Here is a 27699-nt window from a genome sequence, read left to right on the forward strand (position 1 = left end):
TCCCTCCTTTCACTTGAAAGGTGTCTTCTTTTTTCTCCCCACCCCGCCCCCCAACCCCCCGCAACACACACACACCCGACAGCTTGCCTGACCGTTGTTGCTGGGGAGATGAACTCTCAGGAGACGGGAGGCCAAGTCTCTTTCACACCCCGGGGAAGACGATAGGAACGGGTCCCCAGCCGTGCGATGTTTCCGTGTCTCGGCACGGCCGACAGTCTCCTCCTCGTTCTGGGTGCTCCCGTTTCCTCCACCCCCCACCCCCCACCCCATCCCATCCCATCCCATCCCACCCCATCCCATCCCATCCCAAACTAAGGGTTTAGTTTAATGCCAAACTTCTACAAAGAAATAAGCAAATTTTTGTGCAATGTCCAGTGATCTCTTTCTAGGTTGATAGACTGATCAATGCCGTGGTTAATTCCCACAGTAAGTGGATGCCACCCTGTAAATCTTCTTGGCTCATTGCCTGCCACACCCGCTCCATTGCTGGTTAGGAGTAATGTTGTAAAACATGAAAGAGAACACAAAATGGACTGATGACTCTGAGAGAAGAATTGTAATTGGAGGACATTTCAGGACTGGCTCTGATATTGCATCCCGGAAAAAGTAAAACTCATACAGAGAGTGGAAAAGTGGTTACTAGGGCTATGGGGAGAGGTTGGTAAAAGGGAACAAATATTCAGCTATAAGATGAATAGAGTCTGAGGATCTAACGTAAAACACGGCAATCTTTTTGACATGTTTTGTATAAATGAAATCTTATATGAAGATAAAAATCTAAGTAGGAAAGATGGAGGGAAGAAAAAAAAAAAGAAGGTGAAATATGTGAGGTGATATGAATTAACTGGATGAGGAATCCTTTCACATCGTAAACACATGAAATCACCACAGTTATATTTCAATTTCTTGCAATGTTGTATGTCAATTATACCTCAAAAAAGTTGAAATTTTAAAAAAGATATTACAAGATCTATGAAAAACCGTGAGGATTGTGTCTGGCTTGATAACATTGAGAACCTAGAACTCAGGCGATCCAAAACGTCCCCCTGACTAATAGAGTGTTTGTGTCATCGGTTACTCAATTCCGAATTATCATAGGTTCCAGAATTGTTGGTTGGATGCAAGATTTCAAAGCAGCCACATGCTGGAAAACTTAGTTTTAATGAGTTTAGTTCTATTCTCTCAAAGCGGAGAGCTCTATTTAAAGATGATATTTCACGTGGACTTCCTTGATGTTTCGTACGCTGGATCAGAGACGGATATAGTGAGATATCATGAAGTAATTCCCTGTTTTTCTCTTTATAATTTCCGCGACATGATCCTTCTAGTTAGTAAGAAACATTTGTGTTGCCTTGAAGAGAATTAGATGATTATCATAATAATGGAAAGGGAAAGTAGTAGGTTTATGCTTGGCCCTTTTATATTTAAAATATACCTTTTTGGCTAGAGTGTGAGGCACAGGAGATCTAGATCCTGCAATCGAGGAATGAATCTGTGCCCTTTGCAATGGAAGCAAACTGTCTTAATCCCTGGAACCCTAAGGAAGTTCCTCAAAAGAGACGGTTTGCGACTAGGTCAGAAATGATAGTCTTCAAAGGCAATCCCTTTAAGGTCAAAGGAACAAAATTTACTGACTGAAGAGAAGCCTCTGGGTAATACGAATGAGGAGTCTCTGACCTATGAGCAGCCCATCAATACTCCTATTGCCGGCAATAGGAGTAAAGAGGACATCCCATGACACAGAAGGACCTGTCCCAGGAGAGAAGCCCAGGTTCATTCTGCCCGAGAGGAGAAGGCGGGCCGAGCGATGGTCTGGGAAGGGTTTAGAGACTCAGGGTGCGGGCACATGGCTACGCTTGCTGATGAGGGGTCAGATTCCCGATGAGATGAGACGACACGGCTCGCCAGCATGGTGGGGGCGTCAAGAACCCCCTCGAATCTTGCAGACCCTCTGCGACCAATGAGAGAGAGCCAGGCACCACTGCTCAGGGGCACAGCTTCTGCTCTGCTCTTGGCAGGTCCCGGTCACCTGCCACCTTCCTGTCTCCAGCAGAGGTAAAGTGAGGCCCAAATGCCGCCTGAGGATCTTTGAGCTCAGAACGGAAACTCTTTTTTTCGGTGGCCTGGAGTGTCATAAGCAATCCGAAGGTGAGCGGAATTAAATGCAAGTAGTCAGAATAATGGTGAGAACAAAAGGAAACGGCAAGTCACTGTTAACAATCTATTTTGGACGTAAAGTTTTGTGAAGAGAGAGACGGAACCTAGCTTCAGAAGGGGAGGGAGGTCCCGCAAGGTCGAATGAGGCCCACTGGTGGCTGGGGACTCATCTGGAGGAACTTCTCTGAAGAAGGGCCTGGGATCCATCTGAAAGCGGGAGTGGGAACCCAGGCCCGGGAGTGAGCGTCCAGAGCTGGAATGAGAGCTCCTGGGAGACTGACTCGAGCGCGGCTGGTTTCCGGGGCACCCACCTCCCCTTCTCCTCAGCTGATGCCCGCAGGCTGGGTCACGGCCCTTGAGGGAGAAGCCTTGGCAGAAGGTCTCCCCGCGGAGGGAGCCCATGGGTGTCTCAGTCTGTCAGTGGCAGTTGCTCGTTTTCTCGGGCTGCCAGCCCATCTGAGCTGTTTCTGTTGGAGGGGAAATCTGCCTGAAGTTACGCCTGAGGCCTGAGCTCTCTTATTATCAAATTAGGCGAATATCCGATACATAATGTGAATACCTGGCCTACTGCCATGGAATTTCTAAATATCCGTGTGCCGAAAGCTAACTCTGTCCCCACGTGTGCAAGCTAATTCAGGGGAACTCGCTCGTGTCTGACCCGTGTGGTAGTAGTGGTGAGAGCAGGAGTGGATCGGGAGCGAAAGGACCAGGTGGAATTTCTCGATTCAAATCCATGAATCTCTGAGGACTTCGTGAGCACGTTACACTTTAAGTGTCATTCCTGGCCTGAGAGGGAGCACGAACAGGACTTTTCTGACGGCTTCATGGAGACGTGAGACAGGAGTCGAGATCCACAGTATGCAGCGAGCGGTATCTTTGCTTATAGGCAGATCCAGAAAAAGCTATCAGCTCACTGTTGGTTCTTTCAAAGCACGTAGTAGCTGTGTGGTTGCCCGATAATGTGAGTGCCGTCCACCTAGACTGTACACGCACCTCACGCACCGAGTATCTGTCGGCCTTGTAGATGAGGAGGTGGCTGAGGGGCGTTTGCGCAAGTGACTGGGTTTGAATCTAGACAGCACCCTTTGCTGTGGGCTTGGTGAAGTGCAGGTCCTCAGTACACAGGATTCTCATCCTTCCTGGCCTGTTTCTGGCTCCTCTTCACCATCTGGGTTCCACAAGCCTCATCTTTAGCAGCACCGGTGTGCTCTTACCACAAACCTCCGAACAGCACGTTCTTTCAAGGTGCCTCCTCGTCCTTCACCGCTGGTGCTGGGCTCAGACCGTCCCCTGCCCCACGGCCCTTTCCCGGGCCTTTCCTTTTCACTCTCCCGTGGCTAGAGCTCTGACCCATCCTCCAAGCGCGAGGCCTCTTCTCACTATTTCGCATTCCAGGCAAGCCTACTTATTCTGGGAGTTATTCCCCCTTGATACTTTCTGTCTATAACCAGGACCAGGACCAAGCACACAAATCTCTTTCCACGCAACCCCTTCTTGACGCTCAGCTCTGCCGGGCGTGTTGGTGCTGACTCTCGTACGGATGGTGAGTCGACAGGTGACCGGTGACGGGTGAGCTTTTCATGAACCACGTGGAAAGTATGGTTGGCAAGCCTCTGACACAGATTCCCCCATGGGAAAACATCGTCACCTCCTGAGACAGTCCTGGGAACAAAGTCAACGAACAGAGGATTCAGTGCTTCCGGACACATCGAGTGCTTGTGGCAGACACAACCTGCCCCAGAGCATCCAAGGTCAAGTGTGAGGAAAGGCCTAGGAGTAGCGGGACCGGGGACTGAACAAGTCGGCTCTGCTCCTCTCCCGGCTGCAGTCCAAAGAAACGCCAAACAGGATGCCTCTTTGTTGCCATCGAGTGTCCAGTTCTAAACTTTTGTTAACAATGTATACAATGTTAAGGCGCGGGAGAGCCGGCTTTACTGAAACTTGTGGATCGTGCACTTCTTATCCCTGCTACTGTTTGATACAATTAGAGTTTAAGAGCACCCTGTTTTCCAGGAAAGATACTATATAACGCAAAGGTGCGATTTCTAGTGCCCCCTTAATTTCCCCAGTCTCTGGGTACGAGAGCTGAACCAAATGTTGTCTAGTATATTTTCAGGGACATGACAAGCTATTCAGATCCTTCCCGATAGATGTTCTGAAAAAGAACTACTAGCTGCAAGAACTAAATCTCAATTTCAACTCCGGTAGAGGAGAAGCTGCGCTGCTGGCAACAGTTAAGATAAACACTGTATCTTCCCAAGAATAGACTGGGTACCCCCAGCATTTACCTTGAGGCTGCAGCGAGGAAGACTAAGTCTGCCACTGAACTAGGTCCGTTTCTTTGACTTGAACCTTTATACGTGATTCCTGATATCTTCAGTTTCCGTATGCTGCCTGTAGCCCGAGACGTACAGGGCGCACCCCTCGTCAAGGCTCAGATTTCAAGAGTCTAATACATTTCCATTCAGATACAGATAGCAATCTGCAGAATAGAGAATAATACGTATCTCGTTGGAGCGTTACAGGAATATCATGACAGGACACGTGTGGCCCCGCGCGCCCCCAACCACAAGCCCAGATCTCCCGTCTCCCCTCCGAAACCTCCCCCTCCTCCCCCCCATACCCAGCCACCGAGGGGGGCCCGGGGAGGGATGGCGGTCTCAGCCCCGGTTCCGAGAGGTCACTCGTGGAGCCGCCCTAGCTAGGCCGAGACGCCAGATGTGGCTGCCCTGCTGCTTCACGTCCATCTCCGTGAGCCATGCCCAAAAGGCACGTGAAATCATTGAGAGCAAACAGCGCCCCCAGAAAACGCAAAATGATCCTCCTGAACCCCACACGGCCGCCATCTTGGTGGATCCACGTTAGAGGTCGTTGGTAGGTATCCCCACTTGATGCCTGAATAGTACTCACACGGACTCGATTTCTTTTCGCTTTTCCTGGGTGCCCTAGCCAGAGAGATCACGTGGGCCGGAGAGCAAACACAGAACAGAACAGAGCCCCGAACCACAGCCAAGTCGAGGGCGTGCGGAACCGCAGGAACTCACAGAGCCTGTGAGGGGACCCAGATGGGGAAGAAGCGTCCGTGCTCACGTATCTCTGGGGAGGTTGGAAGGGGCGCCCGCCAGCGAGGCAGGTGCCGCGCGAGTGGCCGGAGACGTTTCTCCGTGGGATCTCTCGGGGTGTCGCAGGGTGCCGGGTGCAGGGGCACCCTGGGAGGCCCGGTCCACCGAAAAGCCCGAGAAGTCTTCATGTGGGGCAGGCACGGAATGGTTTCTTGCAGGGCCGGGCGAGGAGAATTCGGGGGCCCATACCTCCAAGCCCCACACGTCTCGAGAGGGTTCCACGTGGCATTCTGAAAGGCCGGGCGACGGAGGGAAGGGGTTCGTGGCTGCGGACAACGCCTGGCTGGAGGAATTCTTTGTCTTTGGCGACGGTTCACCCCGCAGGTCAGGTCATGAGGTTCCTCGACACCTTCCACGGGGCGGATGTTCACAGGAGGAGTGGGGACGGGACGGCGGACTCGCAGGCCACCCTCCTGTCCCCACTGCTCCCCTCCAGAACTGGAGCTCGAATCTAGATGGGCCTCTGACCGCACACATCGCTGGGTTTACGTCGTGCCGGCTTCACCTTCGAGTCTCACAAACTGGCACTCTTGCTGCTTCTAGGAGTGTCCTAGAGAAGAAGACACCGGGTTCCGTACGAGATCAGCTTCTTGGACGCGGCCCTCTGGAGCCCGTGGCTTTGGCTTCAGGGGAAGCACGCTGCCTACGGTATAGCCTGGCCCGGAAGCTCATCCGAGGATTCCTCAGGAGTTCGCGGGCCCCGAGGATTCTGTTTCCAAAAAGCGTTTTCTGGAACCGGGCGACTTGGGGGAACGTGTCACTGGTCTGGAAAATGGAAGGCCGCTGTCAGAGGGTTCAGTGACCTTTACGCTCCCTCCTTTCACTTGAAAGGTGTCTTCTTTTTTCTCCCCACCCCGCCCCCCAACCCCCCGCAACACACACACACCCGACAGCTTGCCTGACCGTTGTTGCTGGGGAGATGAACTCTCAGGAGACGGGAGGCCAAGTCTCTTTCACACCCCGGGGAAGACGATAGGAACGGGTCCCCAGCCGTGCGATGTTTCCGTGTCTCGGCACGGCCGACAGTCTCCTCCTCGTTCTGGGTGCTCCCGTTTCCTCCACCCCCCACCCCCCACCCCATCCCATCCCATCCCATCCCACCCCATCCCATCCCATCCCAAACTAAGGGTTTAGTTTAATGCCAAACTTCTACAAAGAAATAAGCAAATTTTTGTGCAATGTCCAGTGATCTCTTTCTAGGTTGATAGACTGATCAATGCCGTGGTTAATTCCCACAGTAAGTGGATGCCACCCTGTAAATCTTCTTGGCTCATTGCCTGCCACACCCGCTCCATTGCTGGTTAGGAGTAATGTTGTAAAACATGAAAGAGAACACAAAATGGACTGATGACTCTGAGAGAAGAATTGTAATTGGAGGACATTTCAGGACTGGCTCTGATATTGCATCCCGGAAAAAGTAAAACTCATACAGAGAGTGGAAAAGTGGTTACTAGGGCTATGGGGAGAGGTTGGTAAAAGGGAACAAATATTCAGCTATAAGATGAATAGAGTCTGAGGATCTAACGTAAAACACGGCAATCTTTTTGACATGTTTTGTATAAATGAAATCTTATATGAAGATAAAAATCTAAGTAGGAAAGATGGAGGGAAGAAAAAAAAAAAGAAGGTGAAATATGTGAGGTGATATGAATTAACTGGATGAGGAATCCTTTCACATCGTAAACACATGAAATCACCACAGTTATATTTCAATTTCTTGCAATGTTGTATGTCAATTATACCTCAAAAAAGTTGAAATTTTAAAAAAGATATTACAAGATCTATGAAAAACCGTGAGGATTGTGTCTGGCTTGATAACATTGAGAACCTAGAACTCAGGCGATCCAAAACGTCCCCCTGACTAATAGAGTGTTTGTGTCATCGGTTACTCAATTCCGAATTATCATAGGTTCCAGAATTGTTGGTTGGATGCAAGATTTCAAAGCAGCCACATGCTGGAAAACTTAGTTTTAATGAGTTTAGTTCTATTCTCTCAAAGCGGAGAGCTCTATTTAAAGATGATATTTCACGTGGACTTCCTTGATGTTTCGTACGCTGGATCAGAGACGGATATAGTGAGATATCATGAAGTAATTCCCTGTTTTTCTCTTTATAATTTCCGCGACATGATCCTTCTAGTTAGTAAGAAACATTTGTGTTGCCTTGAAGAGAATTAGATGATTATCATAATAATGGAAAGGGAAAGTAGTAGGTTTATGCTTGGCCCTTTTATATTTAAAATATACCTTTTTGGCTAGAGTGTGAGGCACAGGAGATCTAGATCCTGCAATCGAGGAATGAATCTGTGCCCTTTGCAATGGAAGCAAACTGTCTTAATCCCTGGAACCCTAAGGAAGTTCCTCAAAAGAGACGGTTTGCGACTAGGTCAGAAATGATAGTCTTCAAAGGCAATCCCTTTAAGGTCAAAGGAACAAAATTTACTGACTGAAGAGAAGCCTCTGGGTAATACGAATGAGGAGTCTCTGACCTATGAGCAGCCCATCAATACTCCTATTGCCGGCAATAGGAGTAAAGAGGACATCCCATGACACAGAAGGACCTGTCCCAGGAGAGAAGCCCAGGTTCATTCTGCCCGAGAGGAGAAGGCGGGCCGAGCGATGGTCTGGGAAGGGTTTAGAGACTCAGGGTGCGGGCACATGGCTACGCTTGCTGATGAGGGGTCAGATTCCCGATGAGATGAGACGACACGGCTCGCCAGCATGGTGGGGGCGTCAAGAACCCCCTCGAATCTTGCAGACCCTCTGCGACCAATGAGAGAGAGCCAGGCACCACTGCTCAGGGGCACAGCTTCTGCTCTGCTCTTGGCAGGTCCCGGTCACCTGCCACCTTCCTAGGTCTCCAGCAGAGGTAAAGTGAGGCCCAAATGCCGCCTGAGAATCTTTGAGCTCAGAATGGACACTCTCTTTTTTCAGTGGCCTGGAGTGTCATAAGCAATCCAAAGGTGAGCAGAATTAAATGCAAGTAGTCAGAATAGTGGTGAGAACAAAAGGAAATGGCAAGTCATTGTTAACAATCTATTTTGGACTTAAAGTTTTGTGAAGAGAGAGACGGAACCTAGCTTCAGAAGGGGAGGGAGGTCCAGCAAGGTCGAATGAGGCCCACTGGTGGCTGGGGACTCATCTGGAGGAACTTCTCTGAAGAAGGGCCTGGGATCCATCTGAAAGCGGGAGTGAGAACCCAGGCCCGGGAGTGAGTGTCCAGAGCTGGAATGAGAGCTCCTGGGAGACTGACTCGAGCGCGGCTGGTTTCCGGGGCACCCACCTCCCCTTCTCCTCAGCTGATGCCCGCAGGCTGGGTCACGGCCCTTGAGGGAGAAGCCTTGGCAGAAGGTCTCCCCATGGAGGGAGCCCATAGGTGTCTCAGTCTGTCAGTGGCAGTTGCTCGTTTTCTCGGGCTGCCAGCCCATCTGAGCTGTTTCTGTTGGAGGGGAAATCTGCCTGAAGTTATGCCTGAGGCATGAGCTCTCTTATTATCAAATTAGGCGAATATCTGATACATAATGTGAATACCTGGCATACTGCCATGGAATTTCTAAATATCCGTGTGCCGAAAGCTAACTCCATCCCCACGTGTGCGAGCTAATTCAGGTGAACTCGCTCGTGTGGTAGTAGTGGTGAGAGCAGGAGTGGATCGGGAGCGAAAGGACCAGGTGGAATTTCTCGATTCAAATCCATGAATCTCTGAGGACTTCGTGAGCACGTTACACTTTAAGTGTCATTCCTGGCCTGAGAGGGAGCACGAACAGGACTTTTCTGATGGCTTCATGGAGACGTGAGACAGGAGTCGAGATCCACAGTATGCAGCGAGCGGTATCTTTGCTTATAGGCAGATCCAGAAAAAGCTATCAGCTCACTGTTGGTTCTTTCAAAGCACGTAGTAGCTGTGTGGTTGCCCGATAATGTGAGTGCCGTCCACCTAGACTGTACACGCACCTCACGCACCGAGTATCTGTCGGCCTTGTAGATGAGGAGGTGGCTGAGGGGCGTTTGCGCAAGTGACTGGGTTTGAATCTAGACAGCACCCTTTGCTGTGGGCTTGGTGAAGTGCAGGTCCTCAGTACACAGGATTCTCATCCTTCCTGGCCTGTTTCTGGCTCCTCTTCACCATCTGGGTTCCACAAGCCTCATCTTTAGCAGCACCGGTGTGCTCTTACCACAAACCTCCGAACAGCACGTTCTTTCAAGGTGCCTCCTCGTTCTTCACCGCTGGTGCTGGGCTCAGACCGTCCCCTGCCCCACGGCCCTTTCCCGGGCCTTTCCTTTTCACTCTCCCGTGGCTAGAGCTCTGACCCATCCTCCAAGCGCGAGGCCTCTTCTCACTATTTCGCATTCCAGGCAAGCCTACTTATTCTGGGAGTTATTCCCCCTTGATACTTTCTGTCTATAACCAGGACCAGGACCAAGCACACAAATCTCTTTCCACGCAACCCCTTCTTGACGCTCAGCTCTGCCGGGCGTGTTGGTGCTGACTCTCGTACGGATGGTGAGTCGACAGGTGACCGGTGACGGGTGAGCTTTTCATGAACCACGTGGAAAGTATGGTTGGCAAGCCTCTGACACAGATTCCCCCATGGGAAAACATCGTCACCTCCTGAGACAGTCCTGGGAACAAAGTCAACGAACAGAGGATTCAGTGCTTCCGGACACATCGAGTGCTTGTGGCAGACACAACCTGCCCCAGAGCATCCAAGGTCAAGTGTGAGGAAAGGCCTAGGAGTAGCGGGACCGGGGACTGAACAAGTCGGCTCTGCTCCTCTCCCGGCTGCAGTCCAAAGAAACGCCAAACAGGATGCCTCTTTGTTGCCATCGAGTGTCCAGTTCTAAACTTTTGTTAACAATGTATACAATGTTAAGGCGCGGGAGAGCCGGCTTTACTGAAACTTGTGGATCGTGCACTTCTTATCCCTGCTACTGTTTGATACAATTAGAGTTTAAGAGCACCCTGTTTTCCAGGAAAGATACTATATAACGCAAAGGTGCGATTTCTAGTGCCACCTTAATTTCCCCAGTCTCTGGGTACGAGAGCTGAACCAAATGTTGTCTAGTATATTTTCAGGGACATGACAAGCTATTCAGATCCTTCCCGATAGATGTTCTGAAAAAGAACTACTAGCTGCAAGAACTAAATCTCAATTTCAACTCCGGTAGAGGAGAAGCTGCGCTGCTGGCAACAGTTAAGATAAACACTGTATCTTCCCAAGAATAGACTGGGTACCCCCAGCATTTACCTTGAGGCTGCAGCGAGGAAGACTAAGTCTGCCCCTGAACTAGGTCCGTTTCTTTGACTTGAACCTTTATACGTGATTCCTGATATCTTCAGTTTCCGTATGCTGCCTGTAGCCCGAGACGTACAGGGCGCACCCCTCGTCAAGGCTCAGATTTCAAGAGTCTAATACATTTCCATTCAGATACAGATAGCAATCTGCAGAATAGAGAATAATACGTATCTCGTTGGAGCGTTACAGGAATATCATGACATGACACGTGTGGCCCCGCGCGCCCCCAACCACAAGCCCAGATCTCCCGTCTCCCCTCCGAAACCTCCCCCTCCTCCCCCCCATACCCAGCCACCGAGGGGGGCCCGGGGAGGGATGGCGGTCTCAGCCCCGGTTCCGAGAGGTCACTCGTGGAGCCGCCCTAGCTAGGCCGAGACGCCAGATGTGGCTGCCCTGCTGCTTCACGTCCATCTCCGTGAGCCATGCCCCAAAGGCACGTGAAATCATTGAGAGCAAACAGCGCCCCCAGAAAACGCAAAATGATCCTCCTGAACCCCACACGGCCGCCATCTTGGTGGATCCACGTTAGAGGTCGTTGGTAGGTATCCCCACTTGATGCCTGAATAGTACTCACACGGACTCGATTTCTTTTCGCTTTTCCTGGGTGCCCTAGCCAGAGAGATCACGTGGGCCGGAGAGCAAACACAGAACAGAACAGAGCCCCGAACCACAGCCAAGTCGAGGGCGTGCGGAACCGCAGGAACTCACAGAGCCTGTGAGGGGACCCAGATGGGGAAGAAGCGTCCGTGCTCACGTATCTCTGGGGAGGTTGGAAGGGGCGCCCGCCAGCGAGGCAGGTGCCGCGCGAGTGGCCGGAGACGTTTCTCCGTGGGATCTCTCGGGGTGTCGCAGGGTGCCGGGTGCAGGGGCACCCTGGGAGGCCCGGTCCACCGAAAAGCCCGAGAAGTCTTCATGTGGGGCAGGCACGGAATGGTTTCTTGCAGGGCCGGGCGAGGAGAATTCGGGGGCCCATACCTCCAAGCCCCACACGTCTCGAGAGGGTTCCACGTGGCATTCTGAAAGGCCGGGCGACGGAGGGAAGGGGTTCGTGGCTGCGGACAACGCCTGGCTGGAGGAATTCTTTGTCTTTGGCGACGGTTCACCCCGCAGGTCAGGTCATGAGGTTCCTCGACACCTTCCACGGGGCGGATGTTCACAGGAGGAGTGGGGACGGGACGGCGGACTCGCAGGCCACCCTCCTGTCCCCACTGCTCCCCTCCAGAACTGGAGCTCGAATCTAGATGGGCCTCTGACCGCACACATCGCTGGGTTTACGTCGTGCCGGCTTCACCTTCGAGTCTCACAAACTGGCACTCTTGCTGCTTCTAGGAGTGTCCTAGAGAAGAAGACACCGGGTTCCGTACGAGATCAGCTTCTTGGACGCGGCCCTCTGGAGCCCGTGGCTTTGGCTTCAGGGGAAGCACGCTGCCTACGGTATAGCCTGGCCCGGAAGCTCATCCGAGGATTCCTCAGGAGTTCGCGGGCCCCGAGGATTCTGTTTCCAAAAAGCGTTTTCTGGAACCGGGCGACTTGGGGGAACGTGTCACTGGTCTGGAAAATGGAAGGCCGCTGTCAGAGGGTTCAGTGACCTTTACGCTCCCTCCTTTCACTTGAAAGGTGTCTTCTTTTTTCTCCCCACCCCGCCCCCCAACCCCCCGCAACACACACACACCCGACAGCTTGCCTGACCGTTGTTGCTGGGGAGATGAACTCTCAGGAGACGGGAGGCCAAGTCTCTTTCACACCCCGGGGAAGACGATAGGAACGGGTCCCCAGCCGTGCGATGTTTCCGTGTCTCGGCACGGCCGACAGTCTCCTCCTCGTTCTGGGTGCTCCCGTTTCCTCCACCCCCCACCCCCCACCCCATCCCATCCCATCCCATCCCACCCCATCCCATCCCATCCCAAACTAAGGGTTTAGTTTAATGCCAAACTTCTACAAAGAAATAAGCAAATTTTTGTGCAATGTCCAGTGATCTCTTTCTAGGTTGATAGACTGATCAATGCCGTGGTTAATTCCCACAGTAAGTGGATGCCACCCTGTAAATCTTCTTGGCTCATTGCCTGCCACACCCGCTCCATTGCTGGTTAGGAGTAATGTTGTAAAACATGAAAGAGAACACAAAATGGACTGATGACTCTGAGAGAAGAATTGTAATTGGAGGACATTTCAGGACTGGCTCTGATATTGCATCCCGGAAAAAGTAAAACTCATACAGAGAGTGGAAAAGTGGTTACTAGGGCTATGGGGAGAGGTTGGTAAAAGGGAACAAATATTCAGCTATAAGATGAATAGAGTCTGAGGATCTAACGTAAAACACGGCAATCTTTTTGACATGTTTTGTATAAATGAAATCTTATATGAAGATAAAAATCTAAGTAGGAAAGATGGAGGGAAGAAAAAAAAAAAGAAGGTGAAATATGTGAGGTGATATGAATTAACTGGATGAGGAATCCTTTCACATCGTAAACACATGAAATCACCACAGTTATATTTCAATTTCTTGCAATGTTGTATGTCAATTATACCTCAAAAAAGTTGAAATTTTAAAAAAGATATTACAAGATCTATGAAAAACCGTGAGGATTGTGTCTGGCTTGATAACATTGAGAACCTAGAACTCAGGCGATCCAAAACGTCCCCCTGACTAATAGAGTGTTTGTGTCATCGGTTACTCAATTCCGAATTATCATAGGTTCCAGAATTGTTGGTTGGATGCAAGATTTCAAAGCAGCCACATGCTGGAAAACTTAGTTTTAATGAGTTTAGTTCTATTCTCTCAAAGCGGAGAGCTCTATTTAAAGATGATATTTCACGTGGACTTCCTTGATGTTTCGTACGCTGGATCAGAGACGGATATAGTGAGATATCATGAAGTAATTCCCTGTTTTTCTCTTTATAATTTCCGCGACATGATCCTTCTAGTTAGTAAGAAACATTTGTGTTGCCTTGAAGAGAATTAGATGATTATCATAATAATGGAAAGGGAAAGTAGTAGGTTTATGCTTGGCCCTTTTATATTTAAAATATACCTTTTTGGCTAGAGTGTGAGGCACAGGAGATCTAGATCCTGCAATCGAGGAATGAATCTGTGCCCTTTGCAATGGAAGCAAACTGTCTTAATCCCTGGAACCCTAAGGAAGTTCCTCAAAAGAGACGGTTTGCGACTAGGTCAGAAATGATAGTCTTCAAAGGCAATCCCTTTAAGGTCAAAGGAACAAAATTTACTGACTGAAGAGAAGCCTCTGGGTAATACGAATGAGGAGTCTCTGACCTATGAGCAGCCCATCAATACTCCTATTGCCGGCAATAGGAGTAAAGAGGACATCCCATGACACAGAAGGACCTGTCCCAGGAGAGAAGCCCAGGTTCATTCTGCCCGAGAGGAGAAGGCGGGCCGAGCGATGGTCTGGGAAGGGTTTAGAGACTCAGGGTGCGGGCACATGGCTACGCTTGCTGATGAGGGGTCAGATTCCCGATGAGATGAGACGACACGGCTCGCCAGCATGGTGGGGGCGTCAAGAACCCCCTCGAATCTTGCAGACCCTCTGCGACCAATGAGAGAGAGCCAGGCACCACTGCTCAGGGGCACAGCTTCTGCTCTGCTCTTGGCAGGTCCCGGTCACCTGCCACCTTCCTGTCTCCAGCAGAGGTAAAGTGAGGCCCAAATGCCGCCTGAGGATCTTTGAGCTCAGAACGGAAACTCTTTTTTTCGGTGGCCTGGAGTGTCATAAGCAATCCGAAGGTGAGCGGAATTAAATGCAAGTAGTCAGAATAATGGTGAGAACAAAAGGAAACGGCAAGTCACTGTTAACAATCTATTTTGGACGTAAAGTTTTGTGAAGAGAGAGACGGAACCTAGCTTCAGAAGGGGAGGGAGGTCCCGCAAGGTCGAATGAGGCCCACTGGTGGCTGGGGACTCATCTGGAGGAACTTCTCTGAAGAAGGGCCTGGGATCCATCTGAAAGCGGGAGTGGGAACCCAGGCCCGGGAGTGAGCGTCCAGAGCTGGAATGAGAGCTCCTGGGAGACTGACTCGAGCGCGGCTGGTTTCCGGGGCACCCACCTCCCCTTCTCCTCAGCTGATGCCCGCAGGCTGGGTCACGGCCCTTGAGGGAGAAGCCTTGGCAGAAGGTCTCCCCGCGGAGGGAGCCCATGGGTGTCTCAGTCTGTCAGTGGCAGTTGCTCGTTTTCTCGGGCTGCCAGCCCATCTGAGCTGTTTCTGTTGGAGGGGAAATCTGCCTGAAGTTACGCCTGAGGCCTGAGCTCTCTTATTATCAAATTAGGCGAATATCCGATACATAATGTGAATACCTGGCCTACTGCCATGGAATTTCTAAATATCCGTGTGCCGAAAGCTAACTCTGTCCCCACGTGTGCAAGCTAATTCAGGGGAACTCGCTCGTGTCTGACCCGTGTGGTAGTAGTGGTGAGAGCAGGAGTGGATCGGGAGCGAAAGGACCAGGTGGAATTTCTCGATTCAAATCCATGAATCTCTGAGGACTTCGTGAGCACGTTACACTTTAAGTGTCATTCCTGGCCTGAGAGGGAGCACGAACAGGACTTTTCTGACGGCTTCATGGAGACGTGAGACAGGAGTCGAGATCCACAGTATGCAGCGAGCGGTATCTTTGCTTATAGGCAGATCCAGAAAAAGCTATCAGCTCACTGTTGGTTCTTTCAAAGCACGTAGTAGCTGTGTGGTTGCCCGATAATGTGAGTGCCGTCCACCTAGACTGTACACGCACCTCACGCACCGAGTATCTGTCGGCCTTGTAGATGAGGAGGTGGCTGAGGGGCGTTTGCGCAAGTGACTGGGTTTGAATCTAGACAGCACCCTTTGCTGTGGGCTTGGTGAAGTGCAGGTCCTCAGTACACAGGATTCTCATCCTTCCTGGCCTGTTTCTGGCTCCTCTTCACCATCTGGGTTCCACAAGCCTCATCTTTAGCAGCACCGGTGTGCTCTTACCACAAACCTCCGAACAGCACGTTCTTTCAAGGTGCCTCCTCGTCCTTCACCGCTGGTGCTGGGCTCAGACCGTCCCCTGCCCCACGGCCCTTTCCCGGGCCTTTCCTTTTCACTCTCCCGTGGCTAGAGCTCTGACCCATCCTCCAAGCGCGAGGCCTCTTCTCACTATTTCGCATTCCAGGCAAGCCTACTTATTCTGGGAGTTATTCCCCCTTGATACTTTCTGTCTATAACCAGGACCAGGACCAAGCACACAAATCTCTTTCCACGCAACCCCTTCTTGACGCTCAGCTCTGCCGGGCGTGTTGGTGCTGACTCTCGTACGGATGGTGAGTCGACAGGTGACCGGTGACGGGTGAGCTTTTCATGAACCACGTGGAAAGTATGGTTGGCAAGCCTCTGACACAGATTCCCCCATGGGAAAACATCGTCACCTCCTGAGACAGTCCTGGGAACAAAGTCAACGAACAGAGGATTCAGTGCTTCCGGACACATCGAGTGCTTGTGGCAGACACAACCTGCCCCAGAGCATCCAAGGTCAAGTGTGAGGAAAGGCCTAGGAGTAGCGGGACCGGGGACTGAACAAGTCGGCTCTGCTCCTCTCCCGGCTGCAGTCCAAAGAAACGCCAAACAGGATGCCTCTTTGTTGCCATCGAGTGTCCAGTTCTAAACTTTTGTTAACAATGTATACAATGTTAAGGCGCGGGAGAGCCGGCTTTACTGAAACTTGTGGATCGTGCACTTCTTATCCCTGCTACTGTTTGATACAATTAGAGTTTAAGAGCACCCTGTTTTCCAGGAAAGATACTATATAACGCAAAGGTGCGATTTCTAGTGCCCCCTTAATTTCCCCAGTCTCTGGGTACGAGAGCTGAACCAAATGTTGTCTAGTATATTTTCAGGGACATGACAAGCTATTCAGATCCTTCCCGATAGATGTTCTGAAAAAGAACTACTAGCTGCAAGAACTAAATCTCAATTTCAACTCCGGTAGAGGAGAAGCTGCGCTGCTGGCAACAGTTAAGATAAACACTGTATCTTCCCAAGAATAGACTGGGTACCCCCAGCATTTACCTTGAGGCTGCAGCGAGGAAGACTAAGTCTGCCACTGAACTAGGTCCGTTTCTTTGACTTGAACCTTTATACGTGATTCCTGATATCTTCAGTTTCCGTATGCTGCCTGTAGCCCGAGACGTACAGGGCGCACCCCTCGTCAAGGCTCAGATTTCAAGAGTCTAATACATTTCCATTCAGATACAGATAGCAATCTGCAGAATAGAGAATAATACGTATCTCGTTGGAGCGTTACAGGAATATCATGACAGGACACGTGTGGCCCCGCGCGCCCCCAACCACAAGCCCAGATCTCCCGTCTCCCCTCCGAAACCTCCCCCTCCTCCCCCCCATACCCAGCCACCGAGGGGGGCCCGGGGAGGGATGGCGGTCTCAGCCCCGGTTCCGAGAGGTCACTCGTGGAGCCGCCCTAGCTAGGCCGAGACGCCAGATGTGGCTGCCCTGCTGCTTCACGTCCATCTCCGTGAGCCATGCCCAAAAGGCACGTGAAATCATTGAGAGCAAACAGCGCCCCCAGAAAACGCAAAATGATCCTCCTGAACCCCACACGGCCGCCATCTTGGTGGATCCACGTTAGAGGTCGTTGGTAGGTATCCCCACTTGATGCCTGAATAGTACTCACACGGACTCGATTTCTTTTCGCTTTTCCTGGGTGCCCTAGCCAGAGAGATCACGTGGGCCGGAGAGCAAACACAGAACAGAACAGAGCCCCGAACCACAGCCAAGTCGAGGGCGTGCGGAACCGCAGGAACTCACAGAGCCTGTGAGGGGACCCAGATGGGGAAGAAGCGTCCGTGCTCACGTATCTCTGGGGAGGTTGGAAGGGGCGCCCGCCAGCGAGGCAGGTGCCGCGCGAGTGGCCGGAGACGTTTCTCCGTGGGATCTCTCGGGGTGTCGCAGGGTGCCGGGTGCAGGGGCACCCTGGGAGGCCCGGTCCACCGAAAAGCCCGAGAAGTCTTCATGTGGGGCAGGCACGGAATGGTTTCTTGCAGGGCCGGGCGAGGAGAATTCGGGGGCCCATACCTCCAAGCCCCACACGTCTCGAGAGGGTTCCACGTGGCATTCTGAAAGGCCGGGCGACGGAGGGAAGGGGTTCGTGGCTGCGGACAACGCCTGGCTGGAGGAATTCTTTGTCTTTGGCGACGGTTCACCCCGCAGGTCAGGTCATGAGGTTCCTCGACACCTTCCACGGGGCGGATGTTCACAGGAGGAGTGGGGACGGGACGGCGGACTCGCAGGCGACCCTCCTGTCCCCACTGCTCCCCTCCCTCCAGCACTGGAGTTCGAATCTAGATGGGCCTCTGACCGCACACATCGCTGGGTTTACATCGTGCCGGCTTCACCTTCGATTCTCACAAACTGGCACTCTTGCTGCTGCTAGAAGTGTCCTAGAGAAGAAGACATCGGGTTCCGTACCAGATCAGCTTCTTGGACGTGGCCCTCTGGAGCCCGTGGCTTTGGCTTCAGGGGAAGCGCGCTGCCTACGGTATAGCCTGGCCCGGAAGCTCATCCGAGGATTCCTAAGGAGTTCGCGGGCCCCGAGGATTCTGTTTCCGAAAAGCGTTTTCTGGAACCGGGCGACTTGGGAGAACGTGTCACTGGTGTGGAAAATGGAAGGCCGCTGTCAGAGGGTTCAGTGACCTTTACGCTCCCTCCTTTCACTTGAAAGGCGTCTTCTTTTTTCTCCCCACCCCGCCCCCCAACCCCCCAACCCCCCGCAGCACACACACACCCGACAGCTTGCCTGACCGTTGTTGCTGGGGAGATGAAATCCCAGGAGACGGGAGGCCAAGTCTCTCTCACACCCCGGGGCAAACGATAGGAACGGGTCCCCAGCCGTGTGATGTCTCCGTGTCTCAGCACGGCCGACAGTCTCCTCCTCTTTCTAGGTGCTCCCGTTTCCTCCACCCCCCACCCCCCCACCCCACCCCACCCCACCCCACCCCACCCCATCCCATCCCAAACTAAGGGTTTAGTTTAATGCCAAACTTCTACAAAGAAATAAGCAAATTTTTGTGCAATGTCCAGTTATCTCTTTCTAGGTTGATAGACTGATCAATGCCATGGTTAATTCCCACAGTAAGTGGATGCCACCCTGTAAATCTTCTTGGCTCATTGCCTGCCACACCTGCTCCATTGCTGGTTAGGAGTAATTTTGTAAAACATGAAAGATAACACAAAATGGACTGATGACTCTGAGAGAAGAATTGTAATTGGAGGAAATTTCAGGACTGGCTCTGACAGTGCCTCCCGGAAAAAGTAAAACTCATACAGAGAGTAGAAAAGTGGTTACTAGGGCTATGGGGAGAGGTTGGTAAAAGGGAACAAATGTTCAGCTATAAGATGAATAGAGTCTGAGGATCTAATGTAAAACACGGCAATCTTTTTGACATGTTTTGTATAAATGAAATCTTATGAAGATAAAATCTAAGTGGGAAAGATGGAGGGAAGAAAAAAAAAAGAAGGTGAAATATGTGAGGTGATATGAATTAACTGGATGAGGAATCCTTTCACATCGTAAACACGTGAAATCACCACAGTCATATTTCAATTTCTTGCAATTTTATATGTCAATTGTACCTCAAAAAAGTTGAAATTTTAAAAAAGATATTACAGGATCTATGAAAAACCGTGAAGATTGTGTCTGGCTTGATAACATTGAGAACCTAGAACTCAGGCGATCCAAAACGTCCCCCTGACTAGTAGAGTGTTTGTGTCATCGGTTACTCAATTCTGAATTATCATAGGTTCCAGAATTGTCGGTTGGATGCAAGATTTCAAAGCAGCCACATACTGGAAAACTTAGTTTTAATGAGTTTAGTTCTATTCTCTCAAAGTGGAGAGCTCTATTTAAAGATGATACTTTACGTGGACTTCCTTGATTTTTCGTACGTTGGATCAGAGACGGATGTAGTGAGATACCATGAAGTAATTCCCTGTTTTTCTCTTTATAATTTCCGCGACATGATCCTTCTAGTTAGTAAGAAACATTTGTGTTGCCTTGAAGAGAACTAGATTATTATCATAATAATGGAAAGGGAAAGTAGTAGGTTTATGCTTGGCCCTCTTATATTTAAAATATACCTTTTTGGCTACAGTGTGAGGCACGGGAGATCTAGATCCTGCAATCGAGGAAAGAATCTGTGCCCTTTGCAATGGAAGCAAACTGTCTTAATCCCTGGAACCCTAAGGAAGTTCCTCAAAAGAGACGGTTTGCGACTAGGTCAGAAATGATAGTCTTCAAAGGCAATGCAATCCCTTTGACTTCAAAGGAACAAAATTTACTGACTGAAGAAAAGCCTCTGGGTAATACGAATGAGGAGTCTCTGACCTATGAGCAGCACATCAATACTCCTGTTGCCGGCAATAGGAGTAAAGAGGACATCCCATGACACAGAATGACCTGTCCCAGGAGAGAAGCCCAGGTTCATTCTGCCTGAGAGGAGAAGGCGGGCCGAGTGATGGTCTGGGAAGGGTTTAGAGACTCAGGGTGAGGGCACATGGCTACGCTTGCCGATGCGGGGTCAGATTCCCGATGAGATGAGACGACACGGCTCACCAGCATGGTGGGGCCGTCAGGAACCCCCTCGAATCTTGCAGACCCTCTGCGACCAATGAGAGAGAGCCAGGCACCACTGCTCAGGGGCACAGCTTCTGCTCTGCTCTTGGCAGGTCCCGGTCACCTGCCACCTTCCTGTCTCCAGCAGAGGTAAAGTGAGGCCCAAATGCCTCCTGAGGATCTTTGAGCCCAGAACAGAAACTCTCTTTTTTTTCGGTGGCCTGGAGTGTCACAAGCAATCCGAAGGTGAGCGGAATTAAATGCAAGTAGTCAGAATAATGGTGAGAACAAAAGGAAATGGCAAGTCATTGTTAACAATCCATCTTGGACTTAAAGTTTTGTGAAGAGAGAGACGGAACCTAGCTTCAGAAGGGGAGGGAGGTCCCGCAAGGTCGAATGAGGCCCACTGGTGGCTGGGGACTCATCTGGAGGAACTTCTCTGAAGAAGGGCCTGGGATCCATCTGAAAGCGGGAGTGAGAACCCGGGCCCGGGAGTGAGCGTCCAGAGCTGGAACGAGAGCTCCTGGGAGACTGACTCGAGCGCGGCTGGTTTCCGGGGCACCCACCTCCCCTTCTCCTCAGCTGATGCCCGCAGGCTGGGTAACGGCCCTTGAGGGAGAAGCCTTGGCAGAAGGTCTCCCCATGGAGGGAGCCCACAGGTGTCTCAGTCTGTTAGTGGCAGTTGCTCGTTCTCTCGGGCTGCCAGCCCATCTGAGCTGTTTCCGTTGGAGGGAAAATCGGCCTGAAGTTATGCCTGAGGCCCGGGCTCTCTTATTATCAAATTAGGCGAATATCCGATACATAATGTGAATACCTGGCCTACTGCCATGGAATTTCTAAATATCCGTGTGCCGAAAGCTAACTCCACCCCCACGTGTGCAAGCTAATTCAGGGGAACTCGCTCGTGTCTGACCCGTGTGGTAGTAGTGGTGAGAGCAGGAGTGGATCGGGAGCGAAAGGACCAGGTGGAATTTCTCGATTCAAATCCATGAATCTCTGAGGACTTCGTGAGCACGTTACACTTGAAGTGTCATTCCTGGCCTGAGAGGGAGCACGAACAGTACTTTTCTGACGGCTTCATGGAGACGTGAGACAGGAGTCGAGATCCACAGTATGCAGCGAGCGGTATCTTTGCTTATAGGCAGATCCAGAAAAAGCTATCAGCTCACTCTTGGTTCTTTCAAAGCATGTATTAGCTGTGTGGTTGCCTGATATGTGAGTGCCGTCCACCTAGACTGTACGTACACGCACCTCACGCACCGAGTATCTGTCGGCCTTGTAGATGAGGAGGTGGCTGAGCGGCGTTTGCGCAAGTGACTGGGTTTGAATCTAGACAGCACCCTTTGCTGTGGGCTTGGTGAAGTGCAGGTCCTCAGTACACGGGATTCTCATCCTTCCTGGCCTGTTTCTGGCTCCTCCTTACTATCTGGGTTCCACAAGCCTCATCTTTAGCAGCACCGGTGTGCTCTTACCACAAACCTCCGAACAGCACGTTCTTTCAAGGTGCCTCCTCGTCCTTCACCGCTGGTGCTGGGCTCAGACCGTCCCCTGCCCCACGGCCCTTTCCCGGGCCTTTCCTTTTCACTCTCCCGTGGCTAAAGCTCTGACCCGTCCTCCAAGCGCGAGGCCTCTTCTCACTATTTCGCATTCCAGGCAAGCCTACTTATTCTGGGAGTTATTCCCCCTTGATACTTTCTGTCTATAACCAGGACCAGGACCAAGCATACAAATCTCTTTCCACGCAACCCCTTCTTGACGCTCAGCTCTGCCGGGCGTGTTGGTGCTGACTCTCGTACGGATGGTGAGTTGACAGGTGACCGGCGACGGGCGAGCTTTTCATGAACCACGTGGAAAGTATGGTTGGCAAGCCTCTGACACAGATTCCCCCATGGGAAAACATCGTCACCTCCTGAGACAGTCCTGGGAACAAAGTCAATGAACAGAGGATTCAGTGCTTCCGGACACATCGAGTGCTTGTTGCAGACACAACCTGCCCCCAGAGCATCCAAGATCAAGTGTGAGGAAAGGCCTAGGAGTAGCGGGACCGGGGACTGAACAAGTCGGCTCTGCTCCTCTCCCGGCTGCAGTCCGAAGAAACGCCAAACAGGATGCCTCTTTGTTGCCATCAAGTGTCCAGTTCTAAACTTTTGTTAACAATGTATATAATGTTAAGGAGCGGGAGAGCCAGCTTTACTGAAACTTGTGGATCATGCACTTCTTATCCCTGCTACTGTTTGATACAATTAGAGTTTCAGAGCAGCCTGTTTTCCAGCAAAGATACTATATAACCCAAAGGTGCGATTTCTAGTGCCACCTTAATTTCCCCAGTCTCTGGGTACGAGAACTGAACCAAATGTTCTCTAGTATACTTTCAGGGACATGACAAGCTATTCGGATCCTTCCTGATAGATGTTCTGAAAAAGAACTACTAGCTGCAAGAACTAAATCTCAATTTCACCTCCGGCAGAGGAGAAGCTGCGTTGCTGGCAACAGTTAAAATAAACACTGTATCTTCCCAAGAATAGACTGGGTACCCCCAGCGTTTACCTTGAGGCTGCAGCGAGGAAGACTAAGTCTGCCCCTGAACTAGGTCCGTTTCTTTGACTTTAACCTTTATACGTGATTCCTGATATCTTCAGTTTCCGTATGCTGCCTGTAGCCCGAGACGTACAGGGCGCACCCCTCGTCAAGGCTCGGATTTCAAGAGTCTAATACATTTCCATTCAGGTACAGATAGCCATCTGCAGAATAGAGAATAATATTTATCTCGTTGGAGCGCTGCAGGAATATCATGACAGGACACGTGTGGCCCCGCGCGCCCCCAACCACAAGCCCAGATCTCCCGTCTCCCCTCCGAAACCTCCCCCTCCCCCCCCCACACCCAGCCACCGAGGGGGGCCCGGGGAGGGATGGCGGTCTCAGCCCCGGTTCCGAGAGGTCACTCGTGGAGCCGCCCTAGCTAGGCCGAGACGCCAGATGTGGCTGCCCTGCTGCTTCACGTCCCATCTCCGTGAGCCATGCCCAAAAGGCACGTGAAATCATTGAGAGCAAATAGCGCCCCCAGAAAACGCAAAATGATCCTCCTGAACCCCACACGGCCGCCATCTTGGTGGATCCACGTTAGAGGTCATTGGTAGGTATCCCCACTTGATGCCTGAATAGTACTCACACGGACTCGATTTCTTTTCGCTTTTCCTGGGTGCCCTAGCCAGAGAGATCACGTGGGCCGGAGAGCAAACACAGAACAGAACAGAGCCCCGAACCACAGCCAAGTCGAGGGCGTGCGGAACCGCAGGAACTCACAGAGCCTGTGAGGGGACCCAGATGGGGAAGAAGCGTCCGTGCTCACGTATCTCTGGGGAGGTTGGAAGGGGCGCCCGCCAGCGAGGCAGATGCCGCGCGAGTGGCCGGAGACGTTTCTCCGTGGGATCTCTCGGGATGTCGCAGGGTGCCGGGTGCAGGGGCACCCTGGGAGGCCCGGTCCACCGAAAAGCCCGAGAAGTCTTCATGTGGGGCAGGCCCGGGATGGTTTCTTGCAGGGCCGGGCGAGGAGAATTCGGGGGCCCATACCTCCAAGCCCCACACGTCTCGAGAGGGCTCCACGTGGCATTCTGAAAGGCCGGGCGACGGAGGGAAGGGGTTCGTGGCTGCGGACGACGCCTGGCTGGAGGAATTCTTTGTCTTTGGCGACGGTTCACCCCGTAGGTCAGGTCATGAGGTTCCTCGACACCTTCCACGGGGCGGATGTTCACACGGGGAGTGGGGACAGGACGGCGGACTCGCAGGCCACCCTCCTGTCCCCACTGCTCCCCTCCCTCCAGCACTGGAGTTCGAATCTAGATGGGCCTCTGACCGCTCACATCGCTGGGTTTACATCGTGCCGGCTTCACCTTCGATTCTCACAAACTGGCACTCTTGCTGCTGCTAGAAGTGTCCTAGAGAAGAAGACATCGGGTTCCGTACCAGATCAGCTTCTTGGACGTGGCCCTCTGGAGCCCGTGGCTTTGGCTTCAGGGGAAGCGCGCTGCCTACGGTATAGCCTGGCCCGGAAGCTCATCCGAGGATTCCTAAGGAGTTCGCGGGCCCCGAGGATTCTGTTTCCGAAAAGCGTTTTCTGGAACCGGGCGACTTGGGAGAACGTGTCACTGGTGTGGAAAATGGAAGGCCGCTGTCAGAGGGTTCAGTGACCTTTACGCTCCCTCCTTTCACTTGAAAGGCGTCTTCTTTTTTCTCCCCACCCCGCCCCCCAACCCCCCAACCCCCCGCAGCACACACACACCCGACAGCTTGCCTGACCGTTGTTGCTGGGGAGATGAAATCCCAGGAGACGGGAGGCCAAGTCTCTCTCACACCCCGGGGCAAACGATAGGAACGGGTCCCCAGCCGTGTGATGTCTCCGTGTCTCAGCACGGCCGACAGTCTCCTCCTCTTTCTAGGTGCTCCCGTTTCCTCCACCCCCCACCCCCCACCCCCACCCCCCCCGCCACCGACCCCCGCCCCCAGCAGCCCTGCCACCCCACCCCAGACCCGACCGCCCGGCCCGGCCGCCCGGCCGCCTTTCCTTTCCGGTGTTTGTGGCCAGTTATTTTGAAATCCATGTTCTCCTGACCTCAAGCGCACTTTCCCCGCCCACCGGCGCATGCTTGTGTTTGTTGTCGTTGGACTTGATCACGGTCTCGACACAGGTTGACTTTCGTTTTCTCTTGTTGGGGGTCCGAGTGTCTCCTTCTTTTCCTTTCTTGCTCCTGGGCTTGCGTGTCTGTGTCTGTGTCTGCTTTCGAGAAGTCCTGCTTTGTTCTCCGAGCAGCGCTTGCCTGGTTTCGCTTTGCCGGTCGGTCCCTCCCTCCCTGCCTCCCTCCCTTCTCTCTCTCCCTCCCTCCCTCCTTCGGGGGAGGGGGCCCGGGGGAGCCCGGGATGTCACTGGTGCCCCTCTCTCGGCCGTCCCCGCCCCGAGCCCCGCCGCCCGCCGGCGTCTCCGTGGAATGTCCGCCCACCAGCCTGGAATCGCGTGGGTGGGGGGGGGAGCGCGTCTCCTTCGTGGCAGCCTCCTGGGGAGCTATTTCCCAGCTCCTCTCCCTTCCTCTGCGGCCGGGGTCGCGTCGCGTCGCGTCTCTCGGAGGCGGCGGCTCCGAGCCGAGCTCGGGCGTTTGGGCGGCCGGCGCTGTGGCGTCCTCGGCGGCCGGCGACAGCGACCCGTCCTCGGGACATTGGAGCCGGTTGTCAGGAGCCACCTGGCGGCCGCTTTTATAGTGTCCCTCCCCTCTGGAGCTTCGGCGACCTTCAGGAGGGTTGTGACTCAGCCGCCGGGCCCGAGGGCACAGCTCTCAGAGACCGGCTCTGCTGGCAGCGACAGTGGCGGTGGCGCCGAGGCCTAGGGACGTCCTGCTGTCGCCGGAGATTGGTTCTCTAGGTTTCTGAGGAGGGTGGCCGTCGCGGCGGCGGCGGCGCTCCAGAGCCGGGCTCTGGGGTGGCCTGACCGGGCCTCCCTCAGGAGGGTTTGCTTTTCGCCCTCAGGAGGGTTTGCCTTCTTCTGCCAGGAGGGTTGGCTCCCGCCCTCAAAAAGGGTTTGCTGTTCGCCTTTTCAGAAGGGTTTGCGTCTCCCTTCAGGAGGTTTTTGCTTTCCCGCCCTTTCAGGAGGGTTTGCCACCCCCGGAGGGTTTGCTTTCTCACCCCTCCCCAACTCCCTGAATCACGGCCAGGAGGTCAGGGACCGGCTCGAGCCGTCCTGGGTGCCCCGGACAGGACGGTCTGGGGCCCCGGGCGTGGTCCCTCGTTGGGGCCCGCTCGTCTCGTGGGAGGCGCCTCGCCGGCGGGTCTCTCTTCGTTTTTCTCTTTGGCAACTCGAAGCCAAACCCCCGCTCGGAGACTCGGACGGACGGACGGGTACACCTACCCGTGCGGGCGAAGGGGGAGGGCGTCTCCGGCCAGCTCCCTCCCCCTTGGCGTCTGCGCCCCCACTTCGCCCACCGGGCGCCCCCTTCGCCCCCCTCCCCCCCCCCAGTCGACCAGATGACCCCCGACAGCTCCGGGCCTGGTGTTTCTGGGGTAGTGCTGGGGACAGGTGGCGGTGCCAAGGTGCCAAGGTCCCTCCCTGCCAGTCGTGGGTGGGCCCCGCTGTCGGGCGCTGTCATTTTGTCGCCCGAAATGGGCCTTTTCTGCCACCAGGTAAGTGCCGACACGGTCTCTCTCGGCGTCTGCCGCCGAGGACTTTGGGCCTCTGGACGCACGCGGGGCTCTGGGCCTTTGGGCCGCCGGCCTGGGCCTGTGCGTCGGCTCCCGCGTGGCGTGTCTGGCAGACCCGACCCGTGGCGCCACCTCCGGTCTCTGGGCGACCCGAGGGCGGCGGGGCGAGGCGCCGTGGGTCTTCTACCCTGTGTGACCCCCGCTGCGGGCGCCCGGTGGTGGCCGGGACGACCCCCGCTCTGTAGGCTCCGTGCCCCGTGTCAGGCAGCTCCTCCTCCTGGGGTCGTCGGCGGCTGTCGCCTGAGGTGAGGTGAGGTGTGGCGGGGGGAGGCGGCCGGTGAGGCTTAAAGCGGGCCCCTCCGGCGACTGCCCTCACCGTGCCTTCCCCCCTCCCCCTCGGCTCAACGGATCGATGTGGTGTGGTCGTGCTCTCCCGGGCCGGGCCTAAGCCGTGCCGGACGAGGGACGGGCGTTCCTGGTGAACGTGTGCGGTCTTCTCAGTCTGTCCACGGGGCCCCTCGCCTGCCTTTCCCCCTGCCCGTCGGGGAGGGTGAGGAAGGCGGGAGGGTGGGTGCGGCCTCCGGCCCTGACTCTCGGTCTCCTGCCCGCCCCCCCTCCACGGGGCGTCAGTGAGGCCGTCGGTCTTCGGACACAGCGGACGCTCTCGCTTCGCCTTCTCGGCGCGTGTCCCGCGAGCGGCCCTCCCCGCGGTGGGGAGGGCTGTGCCCGCCGCTGCGCCGCGCGCCCCGCGTGGGTGGGTGAGCGTGCCTCGTTTGACCCTCGGTGGTGCCCCTGGAGCGCTCCAGGTCGCCCCCTCAGGTGCCTGAGGCCGAGCGGTGGTGTCGTTTCCCTTAACCCGGTGTCCTCCTCGGGTCCCCCACCGCGGTGGGGTGTGTGTGTGTCCCGCGAGTGGCTCTCGTTGGGGGAGGGGTCGAGACGGGAAGAGAGGCGTGCCTGTTCCCCTCGCCTCTTCCGTTGGGGGCAGGTGCTGCCTCGTCGTGGAGGCACGGGCCGTGCTCCGGCCCCGACCGTGCACACGCTCCCGTGTGGTCGTCCGCTTACCTGTACCGCAGACCCCTCCCGCCCAGTCGAGGATCGGCGGCTCGTGGAGCGCCTCCGTGGGCCCGAAGGAGAGACGATGGGGTGAGGGACGGCGCGCCCTCGGTGAGAAAGCCTTCTCTAGCGATCCGAGAGGGAGCCTCTGGGGTACCGGAGCCCCCGGCCGCTGCCCCTCCTGAGTGCGCAGTGTAGCCGCCGTGGCGACTGCCAGAGCACGTGGGCAGAATCCCCCCACCTCTCCTCTGTGAGGGGGGATGGGTGCGCCGGCCCCGCGGTGGGGC

General features: G+C 53.8%; 1 long non-coding RNA gene across 1 annotated transcript in view; it reads right to left on the reverse strand.

Moving 5' to 3' along the window:
• Positions 1-19162: 19162 nt before the first annotated feature.
• LOC145534272 (uncharacterized) overlaps positions 19163-27699 on the reverse strand; it is a 29398-nt gene continuing 20861 nt past the window's right edge. Inside the window, exons 2-3 of the long non-coding RNA XR_014074392.1 lie at positions 22724-22917; positions 19163-22096 (exon numbers count right to left, since the gene is read on the reverse strand). This is a non-coding gene — a long non-coding RNA (uncharacterized LOC145534272). The remainder of the gene's footprint in view (positions 22097-22723; positions 22918-27699) is intronic.

The sequence above is a fragment of the Giraffa tippelskirchi genome, chromosome 14 (assembly GCF_054371585.1).
Source record: "Giraffa tippelskirchi isolate mGirTip1 chromosome 14, T2T-mGirTip1v1.2.pri, whole genome shotgun sequence".
NCBI lineage: Eukaryota > Metazoa > Chordata > Mammalia > Artiodactyla > Giraffidae > Giraffa > Giraffa tippelskirchi.